This window comes from Ceratotherium simum, chromosome 32, assembly GCF_057802395.1.
Source record: "Ceratotherium simum simum isolate JZ-2026a chromosome 32, ASM5780239v1, whole genome shotgun sequence".
Classification (NCBI taxonomy): Eukaryota; Metazoa; Chordata; class Mammalia; order Perissodactyla; family Rhinocerotidae; genus Ceratotherium; species Ceratotherium simum.
The window spans coordinates 689,415-706,811 of NC_141931.1; the positions used below are offsets into that span (position 1 = coordinate 689,415).

General features: G+C 36.4%; 1 pseudogene; it reads left to right on the top strand.

Annotated features, from left to right (window-relative positions):
- LOC147912935 (EEF1A lysine methyltransferase 1 pseudogene) overlaps positions 1 to 8,475 on the top strand; it is a 165,900-nt pseudogene extending 157,425 nt beyond the window's left edge.
- The last annotated feature ends 8,922 nt before the right edge of the window (positions 8,476 to 17,397 follow it).

A 17,397-nucleotide genomic window follows, 5' to 3' on the forward strand; every position in this document is an offset into this window, starting at 1 on the left:
TATACAGAGTTTTGGTTGCCATGTTGAGTTTCAAATTGATCGGAAGGCTGACCTGAGACTTCTGCAACAGTCATTTTGCAGCTGTGTGAAAGATGTGGTAAAACAAGGAACAAGGGCATCTTTCCAAAGACCACCAAAGTGAAGTGAGAGCAATACGTAACCTGAGGACAAGTGAGTCTGGGTAGACAGGGATGGTTAGTTTTGAGAAAGGTCAAAGAAAAAAAACATGAGTAGCAATCAGATTTTCTTGATGTAGGCACTGGACTGATAAAGTGGAATACATATAGTGACAATGGATGAAAAAAGACGCTTTCTATTTTCTCTCTCTTCTAGCTTGGGTTATAGAACTGGAGGTGTTGTTTAGCTATGGTAACTTTCTCAGTCTAGCCACATCTACCATATAATATTTACTCAAAGCTTGAAGTGCTTTTGTAATTTTGCATTTTAATACTTTCATGAAGTTTTTAAAGGAAAGTCACGGGAAAAGAAATGACTTGTTGTTATCCATTTGTCATTTCGATGTGAAAGTCACCATATTTCCTTTTCTTATTCTTTTTACCTACCTGCCAAACCAGATTTTAATTTCCTATTTTATGGGCAAAAGTAAATTTATATTTCTATAATGTAGGATAATGTAGGATATTAAATGTAAGATATTTTATATATATATATATATAATGTAGGATATTAAACTCTTTTTTATTAAATTTTGAGATGTTATTTGGGAAATGGAGATCCATGGAAGATTTTCTTACAAACCTCTGTACTAGGAAAATAGCTACATGTCATTATCTAAAGCATAAAAGTAATTTTGAACCTGTTCTATTTTCTCTTATCACAAGCCATTAGAAGGCCTAGAGCAGCAATGGGGTCCACCTTTATTAACTGTGTCAAGCTGTGGGGTAGGCATTTGTGTGTGTTAACTTTCACATTAATTGACTCTCATTTCCTTTCATTCAAACTCATTCAAATAAAAAAATCTTCCTGTATTTATAGAAATTGTCTCAAATCCTTTATGGAAGCAAAGGGTATAAATGATAAGATAGACTCTACATATTGTAGCATTCAGTAAATATTCACGATTAGTGATCATAGAATATATAGATAGCACCAAACCAGAATAAGAGAGAATATGACAAATCTTGGTCATGTTACTTTATTGTGGCCATGCACTGCACTGTCTATTTGAGAATGTACTTCCTACCATTCTGCTTCACAGAAATAATGAGATACCAGTATTAGAATTTCTTTCAAGGAAATTTCCTGGACTGAACAGAATAATTAAATAGGCTGAGATTGCTGAGGTTATCCAGGCTTCACTAATGAGGAACTTGTCTGTTCTTCTCCTTAAAGTCTAAACCTGTTTCGGTTTAATGGAGTTACAAGTGGTATCATAAGCCTTCCCTTTTGAGTTTATATGAAAATAAATTTTACCCTCTGCTAAATCAGAGTGTAAATAACTAATCCCTATGCTGCTTCAAGGGCTAGTTGAGGGACAAAATGATACTGCACTTTCCAGAAAATGAAAGAATTTTAAAAATTAGTGTATTTGGCACTGAACAAAGACTCCTGGCAGAAGACCCTTTTCAGAATCACCCAAGTTCTAACTGTAATATGAAAAAATTATCTGGAGTTTTCCTCCATCTCTTCTTCCTTCCCTACTTTATTACTTATAATAGATTACTTACTCTAGTCGGTGGGTGGTATGGTATGCCACCACGATCCCCCTTCCAGAATTGAGGCATTCATTTCCCCCCAGCTACTTGGAATGTTGGGGCTCACAGTTCTCACAGGGTCTCTCCTGAGGAACTGATCTCAACTGAAGACTTCTCAAAGGCAACAGCAGATGTCAGGAGAAATGGAATGATATGCTCAAGTGCTGAAAGTAAATCACTATCATTCTAGAATTCTACAATCTGCTGAATGATGTTTCAAGGGTGGGGCAAACTGAAGAAGTTCAGGCAAGTGAAGACTGAGAGAATTTACATTTAATTGATCCTCACCGAAAGAACTGCTAAAAGAGATACACAAAGAAAATGAAAATTGAACCGAGAAAAAGGAGATGAAAGAACAGATGAATGGTAAACCCATCAGAAAATCTGCCCAATACAACAGTAATTGTAATGATCAACTACAGCATAGAGAAACACAGTGGAAGTAAATTGTTGGACAACATTGTGTAAGATGATAGGAGGTGATCAGACTTAAAAGTATTCTTAGGTCCTTGTGTCAATTGGGAGTTGGAAAGTGATGATGATTAACTTCAAACACAAATAAGTATGTGTATTAAAAATGTAAGAGTATCCACTAAAAATATTGAATCTATAATTTCCCAACTAATAGTGGGAAATAAAGTAGAAAAGGGGATCCTGATTTATCCATCTGAGAGTATAAAAAGAGAAGACACAGATGGCAAGAGTAACTATTCTGGGTGCTGCAGTGAGCCCTGGCAGCCTCTCTCAGGACTGAGGTGTTCATTCCCTCATGTGCCAAAAGTGTTGGCTGTTGATGGCCCACTCTTGAAGGAAGATACCTGCACAAGTTTACACCCTGTCTCTGGTGACAGCCCACATCCAATAACTGGTCAAAGCAGGAATATAGATGTCCAACTCACTTGCCTCAAGATGAGATGAATCCTAAGAGCCACCTTAACTCCAGAGCTCCCAGTAGGACGAGCTGAGGCTTTTGCTACAAATGCATCACAGTTCAATTCCTTGCTTCGTCCAGTTCTGCCTCCTTCTTTCCCCTACACATACTGATCACAAAAGCACTCCCCAATAAACCTCCTGCATACCAGTCTCTATCTTAGATTCTTTCACCCAGGAACCTGGCCTAAGGCAATTATCCTATATGTGATAGGCATCAAGATACAAGGATGAGTAGAAGACAAGGTGTACCAATGGAGTTACAAAGCCAATTTATCAAAATGTTTAGACTGTAGGTTCTGCATTCAGACTTGCCTCTTACTACCTGTGTGACTATGGATAAACTCAGTTTCCTTAGCTGTAGAATAAGATTGCTATGTGCTAGGGACTGAATGTTGTGCTCCCTCCAATTCATATGCTGACGCCTTGATCCCCAGTGTGAAGGTATTTATAGGTGGAGCATTTGGGAGGTAATCGGGGTAATTAGACCATGAGGATAGAGTCCTCCTGATGGGATTAGTACCCTTACAAGAAGAGACACAGGAGAGCTTGCTCTCTTTCCAAGCACACGGAGAAGAGGTCATGCAAGCACACGGCGAGGTATGGCCACCTACCAGCCAAGAGAAGAGGCCTCAGAATGAAACCCACCTTGTTGGTACCTTCCTCTTGGACCTCTCAGTCTCTAAAACTGTGAGAAATAAATTTTTGTTCTTTAAAGCCACCAAGTCTGTGGTATTTTGTTATAGCAACCCGAGCTGACTGAGACACTATGGTGCTTAGTAGTGCTAGATAATATTATTCAACATATATGAAAGTATAATACCAGAGTATTAAAAGAAAAAAAAAAGATAAAAGTGGAATGGCTTTATTTTGCCTCAGAGAAGACTTTGAAAAGAAGTAATATTGAAGTTTGAACTTGAAAGATGAATAAGACAGTGTCAAACACGGAAGAATTGAGATATAATGCCAAGCAGAAGAAAGAACAGGAGCCAAATTACAAATGCATGGTAAACTGCAAATAATCTGCTTGGGATGGTATAGATGAAGCCGGCAGGAAGTAGCACTGGGAAGACTGGAGCTGGCCTTTGCAGCTTGGATTTCATTCTGTAGTATGCAACAGGAAATTACAACGCCTTTATAAATGAATGGGTGACATGATTAGATTTGCATTTTTAAAAGGTAACAGACTAACCACAATGGCAAGGATATAGTGGAAAACTAAGGAGGATGTGGAAACCAGGAGACTCGAAAGAAGCCTATTGCGTTGGTCCAAGCAAAAGATGAGAACAGGCTGAACCAGGTCAGTGGCAGAAGAACTCAATACTGAATGACTGACTTTAAAACCCTGAGGAGGCAAAGTCAAAAGGATTTGGGATGCCTAGATAAAAAGGGATGAAGAAAGAGGAGTCCAAGCCAGGCTCTGAGTGTTCTAACTTAAGTAAGAGGTTGAGAAATGGGAGAGACTAGTTTTATCTTGAACATGATCAGTTTAAGATATTAGATGAGCAAAGAATTATGTGGGAGGACCAGAATGAAAGAGGCTGAATAAAACTCAAACAGAACAATACTTGAACAGTGGTGTCATTGTGCATGGAGAAACAGTCTTCATCTGTCAGTCTGTCTGCAAAATAATTTTCTACCTGGTTAGATTAGCCTATGGAAAATGTGTGTTTCTTTTCCCATGGAAAAAGAACACATAGGCAGTGAATACATAACAAGCCAGAGTACTTCATTCTGAATACCTGAATGTGGGTTTTCAATGGACAATTCAGACTGAATTTCATGCACTGTTCACTAATAATTTATAATATGCATAAATAGCCTTCTCTGTTAGATTTATACCCATGCATTTAAATTAAGATCCACTTAGTCTGATGCCTTGGAGTCTAGTTGAAAATATGCCAAAAGTTTGGCTTTTAAGTTTTCAAGCTTTGGGAGGATTAATTCATCCACCAGAAGCACAGTAATTCCATATGTCCGCGTTTAGATGTATTTGCTACTTCTGAAGGAAACAATGATGACACTATGCTGACTTTCAAAATGAATCAAATAAAAGGAAAAGCATAATTCAAAGCCAAATTGGGATTCATTTGCACATATTTGGGACTTAAAAGATTTTTGTCATCATTTGACTGGAGCCCTGTTGGAAACTATTTATGAGTCATTTCTGGAGAGCTCTTTTCAGGATGCTCAGCTTTAAATTGCACCCAAGCCCTGTTTTGCTTTCCCTGATCGTGTAACCAACTGATAGCCTTTGTATAATTGAGTCTCTGAAGCCCTGTCAGCAGGATGACTGCAAAGCCACCTTTAAATCTAGTGAAAACATGAAGCCCAAGAGGAAATGTAGCACTTGAACTCTCAACTGAAGGGGCTCTGTGGTAAAAGAAGGCAGACTAGGATGAAATGAGAAAATTTCATCTGGACATAAAATCATTCACTCTGAAGACCTTAAAATGGCTGCCTGGGAGAAACTGTACCTCTAAAATTTTTAATAGTACTCTTAAATATCAAATGGTTCTAGTGGCATGTCTACAGAAAATTTTATAAGAATTTCAAGAGAAAAAAATGATCTTTACTGTCAATTGTATTTATTACTATTTTTCCCTCATTCAGCAATGGATCTCCTTCATGAAAGGTGCTGCGTGCTGATGTTTCTCCAACTAATCAGCAAACACTCACTGAGCTCCTAGAGATGCTGAAATATTCTCCATAAAATGAAAGTAAAATATTTTATAACAAGTATATAAACACTTGTTATGTTTTAAGAACAGTAGACTGTATCACATAAAGACAAAAGGTTGGGGGGCGGTTCTCTGGCAAAGAAGAAGCCACATAGAATTATGTATATCAATCTTCATGTACCTAGCCCAAAGGGAGCCTCCAGGGTCATCATGTCAAACAACCAGTGCTGTTTTTAGCAATTCTCATTGTCCGTTTTAAGCTTCAAGAAAAAGCTTCTTTTATTCTGTATTTCTCTGCTTTTCAAAGTCTAGAATGCATAGTATTACACCAGTGCATCTGTGAAGATTTGAAACATGTCCTCAAAGTTCTTTGACTTTCCTCTCATTGAGAGGTGGGGTCAAAGTCCTCTCCTAGAATTTGGGCCCTGATTGCTTGACCAATGCAATACCAGTGGAGGTGATGCTGTGCCAGTACTGGGCCCAGGCCTTAAGAAACTGGGAACTTCACTTTCTATATCATGGCATACTCTTTATTGGAACTCAGACAATGCTCTGAGGAAGTCAAGCTTCCCTATGGAGACATTTCTGTGGAGAAAAATCTACAACCAGAAAAAAGAGTAGATACCTCCACTCTAGTTGAGTTGACCCAGCCAATGTCAGGTGGAATGGAGATGAGATATCCCCACTGAGTCTTGTTCAGACTGAAGATTCATGAACATAAAACTATTCAAAATATCAGAATTACTAGAAACATCAAAACAAATAGAATGTCTAGAAATTATATATACATATATACGTGTATATATACATCACGTGTACATGCATTACATATATATACACACACACGGTGAAATTTAAAACCCAATAAAAGAGTTAAGTATCTGACTAGACACAATTGAAGAGAAGTTTAATAAACAAGAAGTTAAAAACTGGAAAAACTGCAACAAATGTAACACAAAAAGCAAGAAGCTTTAGAAAACATGAAGGAACAGTAAAGGAAAATGGAGCTTTGTGATGGTGACTGAGGAATAAGCAATATTTAAATGGATAACGGCTGAAACTTATCCAGAACTTAAGACAGACATGTATTCTCCACTAAAATGTCCAAAATATTAAAAGCAAGATAAATAGAAGGAAGTACACATTCAGAATATTTTAGTGTAAGTGCAAACCACGAAAGACAAAAAGAAAATTTTAAGACTATTCAGAGGAAAACACAGTTCACCTACAGTGAACTAAATAAAACTAATAAGCTACTTCTCAATAGAAGTAAAAAAAGACAAAACATACTGGTAAAATACCTCCCACGTAGTAAGAGAAAACTATCACTCTAGAGTTGCATTCTCAAAGCAAAATCATTCTAAAACTAAAAGGAAATTAAACAAAAACTGAACTTATTATTATTAATGGGAAACACTATTTTCTCACTTGGGATATATCACGCATGATAGATCCTCCAAAGGGACCTGATTTAATGTAACTCTAGACCTCCCTCTGTCCCTTTAATCAAAAAAATCAAGCAAATTCAAGAGAAACGACTTTATAGAGTGAATCCCTCTTATTACTTGGGAGTGAGCTGCCCACAGACTGCACATCTTCTGTTCAGCTCCTCCACGAACATCATCTCGGCCCACCGTTATATGGCCTCTCTTCCTAGTAAAGGAAATACTGCGTCCTTTATATTTATCCAATGTTTCTTTCTCAACTGTCAGAACATGGGCAGGGAAAAAGTGTGCAACTTACTAGGGATTCTTTGAAATCTCCAACAATCACCTACAGACCCTCACTCAAAGAATATGTAAGCAATAAACACAAAGAATAAGAAAAATGACCCCAGAGGGAAATTCTTAGATTCTAGAAGGAATTGTGAATAAATTAAATTATTTAAAATGTGGGTAAGAATAAACAAATACTGAGTACATAAATCAATAATAATAATGTTTAATTGGTTAGGTTTAAAAAATCTTCATAGAGTTTAAGTCTGGATAACATTAATGCATAAAACTAGAAAGGGGATGGTGACTGGAATTCAAGTATCTTAAGGTCCTTGTATTGTTTAAGGACAGAGTAAAGATTCCAATTAATTTTAGACATGATAAAATGTGCATTTACTATTTCAATGCCATGATCAAAAGAATTTAAAATAAATTATACCTTCCAAACAATAGTGGAAAAATAGAATCAGAAAAAAATGATCAATCCTAACAAAGGCAAGAGGAAAAAATAAGCATAGAAAAAAAGGTACAAGTTAAAAAAATGTAAAATAAAAAAATTGAATGAATACTGAAGTTATAAACTTAAAAATACTTCAACTACCATAAGAGAAATAAACTAGAAATTGATTACAAAGTGGTATCAGATAAATATCCTAAATATGTGAAAATTAGAAAATATGATGAACCAAATGAAAATGAAAGTACAACATATCAAAATTTGTGACATAGACACAGAGGAGACACAGGGGAGAAGGCGGCAATATGAAGATGCAGGCGGACATGGGAGTGACTTGCCTACAAGCCAAGGAATGCCAAGGATTGCCAGCAACCACTAGAAGCTAGGAGAAATGCATGGGATGGTTTCTCCCTCACAGCCTCCAGAAGGAACCAATCCTGCCGACTCCTTGAATTCAGACTTCTGGCCTCCAGAACTCGATTGAGCCAGCTTTGGCATAGTCAGCAAACCACGTTATATTTTGCAAGGGCAACAACTGAAGCTACTGGAGAAGGTGGCAGAACAGCAAGTGTAAATGCCCCTGGTGTTTATCAGAAACAGAGGTGCACGGAGAAGACGCTTCTGGACACATCTTTGACTGTGTCAAGATTCACCATATGTGGAGAGGAGCTTATTTTCTATAATTACAATAATCCACTGAATTTACTCTCAAAAAATTGCTGCAAATAGTTTTGACATTGCAATGGCAGATCCTCCCTATCTTTCTGTGGAATGTCTCAGAAAAATGTCAAAAAGCTTCAAGTTTCTGACTGGGGCGAGATTCTACAGGGCGATCCCATAGTGCCTTCATGGAAGAATAGGCAGCAAAACGTCCTGAAGTGAAGATGTGCAAGTTTATTCCAAGACACACCCAAAATTTGGCAAGTGAATTTCTCTACTATGTGAATTATGATCCTGGGCTACGCTGTGAACGCTAACTACAGATAGTAACATAAAACAATAAAAGACCTGTGTGATGTTTCTCTTTTTTATTTTCTTAGTAGACTGAGAAATTATAACTCTCCCTTCCAAAACTGGGGTTATTCCTGGCCTAAATTTCAAAAAAAGGAATACAATATCACAAAAAAAACAGTTTGTGGAATATCGCTACAGAAGAGCATACAGGAAGATCTGTAGCGCTAAATTATTATATTAGAAAAGAAGAAAAGTTTCAAATCAATAATACAAACTTCCATTTTGAGAAACCAGAGAAAGAAGAGTAAAATAAGTCCAAAGCAAGCTAAATTAAAAAATAATACATAAATTAGCATAAATTAATGAAATAGAAAAAAAGAAAAATAATTAAAAAATGAAACCCAAATCTGGTTGTTTGAAAATATCAATAAAAATGATAAATTTCTAGCCACGCTATTCAAGACAAAAAGAAAGAAGATACAAATTACCAACATCAAAAATGAAATAGCCACGCTATTCAAGACAAAAAGAAAGAAGATACAAATCACCAACATCAAAAATGAAAGAAGTAACAGCACTATAGACACTAGAGACAAAGACTAGTAAGAGAATGCTAAGAAAAACTCCATGTTCAGAAATGAGATGATTAGATAACTTAGGTGAAATGGATGAGTTTCTTCAAAGATGTAAACTATGAAAATTCACTTAAGAAAAGATGGGTAATCTGAATAATTCTATTATATAAATTGGAATTGTAATTAAAACTCTTCTCACTAAAAAACAAAAACAAAATAACAAAACAAAAACAAAAACATAAAAAAACTCTTCAGGGCTAGATGGTATCATTGATGAATTATATAAAACAGTTGAAGAAACAATACAAATTTTACAAAATCATTTCCAGAAATTAGACAAGAAAATGAAAATTTCCAACATATTTTACAATTCCAGCATTATCCTAATACCAAAACCCACAAAAAACATCAAAAGAAAACTTCAGACAAATATTCCACATGAACATAGACATGAAAATCTTCAACAAAACATTAGCAAATCAAATTCAGCAACCTATAACAAAAATTATACATCATGACTAAGGTTTACATTTGTTGGTTTATCAAAGGCTGGTTTAACATTTAAAAGTCAATGTAATTTAATATATTAGCAGACAAAAGAAGGAAAACTAAATAACCATCTCATTGATGGAGAAAAAACTCTTGACAAAATTCAATATCCATTCATGACAAACACTTTTGGTAAACTAAGAACTGGAGGGAATACTCTTAACAACATCAAGGGTTTCTACAAAAAACCTACAAATAACATCATAAAATCAAGAACAAGACAAAGATGTCAACTCTCGCATTCTTATTCAACATCATACTAGAAGTCCTAAGAAGTGTAAAAATGCAACAAAAACAAACAAAAGACACTTAGATTTGAAAAGAAGGAATAAAACTTTCTGCATATTCACAAAGGATATCATTGTCTAGGTGGAAAGCCCCGAAGAATCTACAAGAAAGCCCCTAGAACTCATAATTGAATTTAGCAAAGTCACAGGAGACAAGGTAAATATATAAAAATCAAGTGTATTATCATGTACTAGCAATGAACAATTATTATATAAACAAAATTTTAAAACAGTACCATCTTCAATAGCCCCAAAAAATACAAAATATGTATAAATCTAAGAAACATTATATATACAGCAGAGATTAATACAATAATATTATTTAATGAAGATGATGATGATGATGATGATAAAGGTGATAACAATAGAATCAGCTAACATTTAGGTAATGCTCACTCTATACCCAGCACTGTTCTATGTAATTTATATGGATTAGCCCATGTAATTCTCACAACAACCTTGACAGGTAAATATTATTATATCTCCATCTGACAAATGAGCACGCAGAGACACTAGAAGGTAGATGTGAGGTGCCTAGTGTGAAACAGTAAGGAGTGGAGCCGATATTGGAACACAAGCAACCTGACTGTGCACTTATGCAATGTTATGCTTCCTGAATACAATCATTTTATTTGTCTTCTTAATCTTGCCAACAGGGCTGCAAGTAGTGTAGTCATTAAAGTCTCTTTATATAAACCAAATTAATAAATTTTGTTTTGTGTCAGAATACTAACTGATAAAAAATTTCAAAGTGAATGACTCTTAGACAGCAAGTAGTCAAAGAACATTCAAAGTATGATGCATCTTTACAAGTTTAAAGACACAAAATTAAATAATGCATTGTTTAGGAACATATGGAATAAAATTATAAAGAAAATCCAGGCAATGTTTTTAAAAATATCACTTCAGGAGGGTGCTTACATCAAGATGGGGGCAGAGGAATGGGATCAAGAGTGCAGAGGGGCCTTCAATATCAGTGATCCATTTCTTAAATTGGGTGATGGGTTGATAGGTTATATTTTCATGATACTTCATAATATTATTTTATATATGCAATATATTATACACTGCATAATAAAAATGGAAAAACACCCATATCCCACTTGAGATATAATTTTTAAGTTCACTATATAAGAATTAAGGTAAAGATGACTAGTTTATTGATTTAATAAATATTTATAGAGTATCTACTATGTGCTAAGAATGGTTCTAGGCACTGGAGACTCAGAATTCTGAGATGTGTGTCATATGGTGGTAAGTGTTACGTAAAAATAAAAGAAGGAAAAGCGATAGAGTCTCTACTGATGGTCTCTAATCACATATTTTGAAGATAGTTGAATAAATAACTATTAATTTAGAAGAAAGAGTAAATGGGAAGGAAGAATATGAACTCAATGTGTAAAAAAAGATTTAATTTTTGTATATTTATTTATAACCACTTTAGTGTATATATGTATATATACTTATTTTCCTAGCAATTTTTCAATTTTCTTGAGAGAATATCAAATCACTAGCAAATAATATACTTCATAAGTTGAGGTGTAGCAGGGCAATGTGAGACAAAAGTCAGAATGTTTGTGGGTTATTATCAAAGGGGTAGAAATAACTGATTTAACAAATGTTTACTGATGGTTCTTTTACACCAGGCCCTGTGATAAGCACTAGAAATAAAATGACCAGCACAAGTGGCAGTCTCCAACCTCAAGAAAGTTACCTTCAAAAGGTGGAGTAAGACGGTGGCTAAATAACTATAAATCAGTGTAAAAATGTTATGGAGAAGTACAACTGGCTAAGACAGCATACAGTTGCAAGGATACCCAGCTAGGAAAGTCAAGGAAGGCTTTCTTGTAGCAGGAACACTGGAACTGAGGGCCAATGAAAGAGTAGAAAGATGAAGGGGGTGCGTGTGACAACCGGGGAGCAGGGCAAGAGAAAGGACTGAGAGGAACCCCTGTGCACTGAGCGAGGGGAGCTCGTGGTCAGGCTGGAGACGTGGACAGTGCATCCCACACCATTCCAGGTGAGCTCCAGGAGCACAAAGATCTCACCTAGAACACTGTCTCGCACTAACAGGCATGCCATAAATATTCATAAAGGAGTGAAAGCCCATGCAGATCTCTGCACTCGTGACTAATGAAAGTTTTTTCTTTAATTCTGATGGCAAAAGGAAGCTATTAAGGAGTTCTGGGAGGGTAGGTAATATGACCTGATTTGCTTCTTTCCATATTACTCTGGAGCAGTGTGGAGAACAAATTGGAGAGGGGCCTCAGTGCATAGATCTTGGGTCTTCCGGAGGCTCTACCCGAGTCCAGACAAGTACCAAGATGGCAGCACTGGGGGGGTGGGGTGGCGGGAAGTACAATGGAGAGAAGCGGTGGAGTGGACCGATGCGAAGACACTTAGAAGGTAAAATTGGCGGAATTTAAGGATGAATTTGTACTATCCATCAATCATAACACCAAGGAACCAGTGGAGAAAGAACTTTTTTTCAGAGCCCAACATAGCCAATATCTTATTAGCACAATAAAGGGGAATCCAAGATTAGCTTACAAAAAAATGGAACAGAAAGGAAAAAAAAAGCAAGACTATGAAATAACTCAGACAAGAATGCCGGGTAGCCTTACAAGTCTTGCTGAGGCAGAACTCCTTCGCGACATAAAATTACGTTATGTTGAACACGTGCCTTCAATCTGGACGGCTAATTACTCACCAGAATTTATGCCAATGTTTTGTCAAGTAAGTTCTCACTTCCGCCACACAGCAAATAACTAGAAGATGCAAATTATCCACGAGGCTGATCATTCAAAATCGATAGCATCTTTGGCCCATCCCGGAGCGCAGACTCAGCCTAACCCAATAGATGCTCCCTCAAGAGTGAAAGGATATTTACTTCAGATTGAGTGACAAGATTAGCACTCTAAAGTCTGGAAAAACAAGAGGTATCCACTTAAAACAGAAAATATAAATCTGATTAATTAGTGGACAAAACAGAAATACTAAGCGAAAGCATGCAAAGCCCTGATTTTTCATATCTTATTCCCAGCACAGGCAGACACACAAGCTCTGGCACTAAGCTAATCACTTGCACCCAGGGGCTGACAATATATCTTACTGTGCTACAAATAGGTAGCAGCCACAGCCCACAGACTGCCAAATCTCTGCTGCAGAACAAACAGGGCGATGATTGTACTCCGTAAAACAAAATAGTGCCCAAGGAACGAGCTCGACAGAGGGAACCACGAGTGCAAATCTGTAAAAAGCCTCAGGAAACAGAAGTTCAAAGTTATTATTTTATTGGGGTTGGGTATCTTGGGGGATTAGAGATAAAAGATTTATACCTCTAGGTTTTCTAGCTTAAATGAATTGAAAGCATGAGTAACTTTTAAAATATCAGAAAACAGATTGTGTTGTCCTAATACTTAGATAAAGTTATCTATCTGAAAGAGCCTGGCTGTTACTCTGCATCACACAAACCTTGGCGTGAGTGCTTATTAATGACTGGATAGTTCCCAGACAAGGGTAAGAACTTAGAAAGCTGCTTTTCAGTTGAGAATTATTCACAAACACAGATACTCCTAACATATTACAACCAAATCTGTGTTTGTTGAAACAGGGAGTTTCACCCATGGAAAGAACTCTTACCTTGACATAAAAGGGGAGAATAACGTGTCTGCGTCTTTGGATCAGCAAACGACTGGATATGAACCATCATATCCTCTACCCCCCAACCCCACCATTATTAAATTACCTTTCTGTGGGATATCTAATCAATATTTCTAAAGCCAACACTAATTTACATCCTTATCTAAGTCAGCCAAGTTGTAAAATATTTTCCACTGTGACCATATGATAAGAAACAAGAAAAAAAGTCTCAAGACAGAATTTTTACTGCTCTGATCACCTGGCATCCTTCTTCTGTTTTTGTTTGATTGTTTGTTTCACCTCTGTGTCTTTAGTAATTCTTTCCTGTCCTTAACAAAGGTTTTAATTCTCAAGGACTGAAACCTTATCTTCTATCCTCTCAATGTTTTTTCTCTAGCACATAATGAATAATCCATATAGTCAATTAAGGATTACATAAATTGTAACCTCATGGTAATTTTTGGTATAACTGCTTTATTTCTTTCTTCACAACACTAATGAATAAAAATGACTATCTTATATTTAGAGAAGGCAGAAAACTATGTAAAACCAATATAACAAAGCCTAATTAATTCACATTAATTGTTAGGAGGAATGCTCAGTTTGAATAAATAGGAAATATGAATTATGGAATATTTTCAAAAATATGTAGTATTAGTTCTTTCAATTACACAAAGTATTTTAAATCAGGTAATAAAATAGCACCAATTTATATGTTTAAGGGAGATGAGTAGAATGTTTTTACAAAATAGCATAACATGCGGTTTTCCATAGGCTTGAAAGCCATCTCTCTTCAGTATGTTAAATATTAACCAGCATTACTATCTTGACCTATTCCAGTTCTGCTACCAGCGTCCCGGCATACCATATTCTGTATACTAGTCTTTGTGCATAGTAAATAAAGCTAATTATTTTGCAAGTTAATGCTAACTTCTTTGTTTTTTAACCATTTGTAGGAGAGAAAACAAGATGAAAGGCAGAAAACAATCAAGGGTCAGCCAGCTGTTCTGTAAAGAGCCGGCTAATAAGTATTTCAGGCTTTAAGTCTTTACTGCAACCACTCAACTCTGCTGGAAATAGAGATACAAAAAGATAATTTATGATTTTAGAATCATTTAAGCTGGAAAAAATGTGCTTTCTATAATAAAATGAAGCTGGGGGGAGGACCACAGAAAAGGAGGGGAAAAAGAAGAGACTAGGAAAAACAAGGGAAGTGGTAGGAAAAGTGGGAGGAGTCTAGAGAAAGTCTGCGGGGGGTTGGGAGGGTGGGGGAGGGAGAATATAAGAAAATAATGAGTACTGCCAGGATAAGAACACCAGCTTTGAGTGTAACCACTTTGGTTTCGAAACTCCTGAGGATAGATTACTATTAATTAGGTCAATTCCTGCTGCCAAAGTTTGTACATTCTTTCAATACCCTGGGAATCCATATTTTATTTGTACAATTTGGTAAACATTTTTTTGGCATATATTTGATAGAAATAAACACTAAGTACTTTTATATTTTTCTTTTTATATGTAATCATTATTTTCCAAATTTTCAAATTGTTCTAGTTTGTGTTATTGTGTCATTATTTCTCACAGTTGAACTCCTACTCTCTCAAATCATCCCAAACCGTTCTTTCTTCAATGTTCTCAGTCTTAGTAAACAGCACCACAATCTACTCAGTTATTCACACTAGAAACCTGAGACCCATCTTTATCTCCTTTTTCTACCTAACACTTAACGTTGGTTATTGTACCTTCTTGAATAGTTGTCCTGGTGGTCTAGTGGTTAAGATTCAGCACCGCAGCCCAGGTTTGTTTCCTGGTCAAGGAATCACACCACCTGTCAGTTGGTTGTCATACTGTGGTGCCTGCATGTTGCTGTAATGCTGAGAGCTCTGCCACTAAGATTTCAAATACCAGCAGGGTCACCTATAATGGACAGGTTTCAGCAGAGCTTCCAGGTTGAGACAGACTAGGAAGAAGGACCTGGCCACCCACTTCCGAAAACACTGGCCATGAAAACCCTATGAATAGCAGTGGAGCATTGTCTGATATAGCCCCGGATGGTGAGAGGATGGCACAAAAAGACGGGGCAGGGTTCTGCTCTGCTGTACGCAGAGTTGCTAGGAGTCTACTAGAAGCAGGAATCAACTTGATGGCACTAACGACAACCTTCTTGAATATTCTTTCTTCTCACCATCCTCACTGCCTCTACTCTAGTATAGAATGGGGCACCATCACCTCTGACCCAGATGCCTTTATAATCTCTAATGTAGTTCTGTGCTTCTCTTCTTCCTCCTCAATCCTCACCTGTAGCCATAGTGAATTTGTTGTTGTTGATGCAAATCTGATTATGACACTCCCAAGTTTAAATTCTCCAAAGACTTTGCATTGGCTGGGGATTAAAAGCAAAATATTTAATATGATACACAGGTAAATACAAAATATTTAATATGATACTGCATAAGCTGGTCCTTGTTTCTGTCTCCAAACACATCTTTCCTTTGCTTTAGCCTCTCTAGACATATTGAATTCAATTCCTTGAACATGCCATGTTCTCTTCTTCCTCTCGTGATGGTAAATGCAAATGGTAGACTCTGTCCCCTTCACTTTGCCCAGTAATTCCTATTTATTTTCCAGGTATGAGCTTAATTGTCATTTGGCCAGGGAGGACGTTCTGATCATGTTGTTCATTTGCGTATTACATTTTACTTCTCTTTCATAGCACCTTCGCATATATGTAATTCTTAAATCAGTTGGTTTTAGATATTTCATGTGTGTTCTTCCAGCCAGACTATGAACTGCATAAAGGCAGGGCCACATTTCTCTAGCTACCAAAATAGCTAAGAAACTGGAGCATGATATATTCTCAATAAATATTTCTCTCCAAGTTGACTTATAACAACTACAAGGTGTGAGAGAAGGATACATGAGAATATAATAAAATCAATGGATTCAATATGCCTAGTTTAGTGAGTAAATTTTTAAAGCAATCCTGAGAGCTTGGTGCTGATAGTCTGCGACTCCCCACTTTTGCTGGTAAGAGCACATCCTACTACCAGCAATGGGAGAAAGTCCCGTGAGGACCAATTCTGCTGTTCAGCTTAAGTCTGGAAAATAGAGGTGACATACAAAGTATGAACAGATAATTACAAGTAGGCATTGGGATTTTCTTTGCCCAAAATTTTAATCTCAATTCTAGTCAGAGAGCTTATGAATATCATGTCAATAATTATAAGGAGGACCAAATGATAAAACAGGATTTAATAACTTTAAGAACAACCACCATGCCAAAAGTAAAATAGTTAGGGGGCAGCTGGTGGAATAATGGTTATGTTCGTGCGCTCCACTTTGGCTGCCCAGGGTTCATGGGTTTGGATCCCAGGCACGGACCTGCACACTGCTCATCAAGCCATGATGTGGCGGTGAACCACATGCAAAGCACAGGAAGATGGGCACAGATGTTAGCTCGGCTACAATCTTCCTCAAGCAAAAAGAGGAGGATTGGCAATGGATGTTAGTTCAGGACCAATCTTCCTCACCAAAAATAAATAAATAAATAAATAAGTAAAATAGTTAGTGATGAGCAATATACTATTACATGTTGAATGCTGCTGCACTTGACTACTATCAAAAGATATTTATTAAACACACAATGAGATGTGCTGCAGATATATTGTCCAGTGATATATTGTCCAGTGAATTGAAAACCCATTAATTAAGAGTATATTAGCCTTAAATTGAAATCACTAGGTTGAAGAATATCATTCTAAAGCATTTTATCTAATAAACTCTACCTTTATTTTTAAAGTTAATACTGATAATATTTTTCCTTAATCAGGTAAAATTTTACAATATTACTATTTAAAGCATCACAATTATTTTGCTGCTTTTAAAAAGAAAA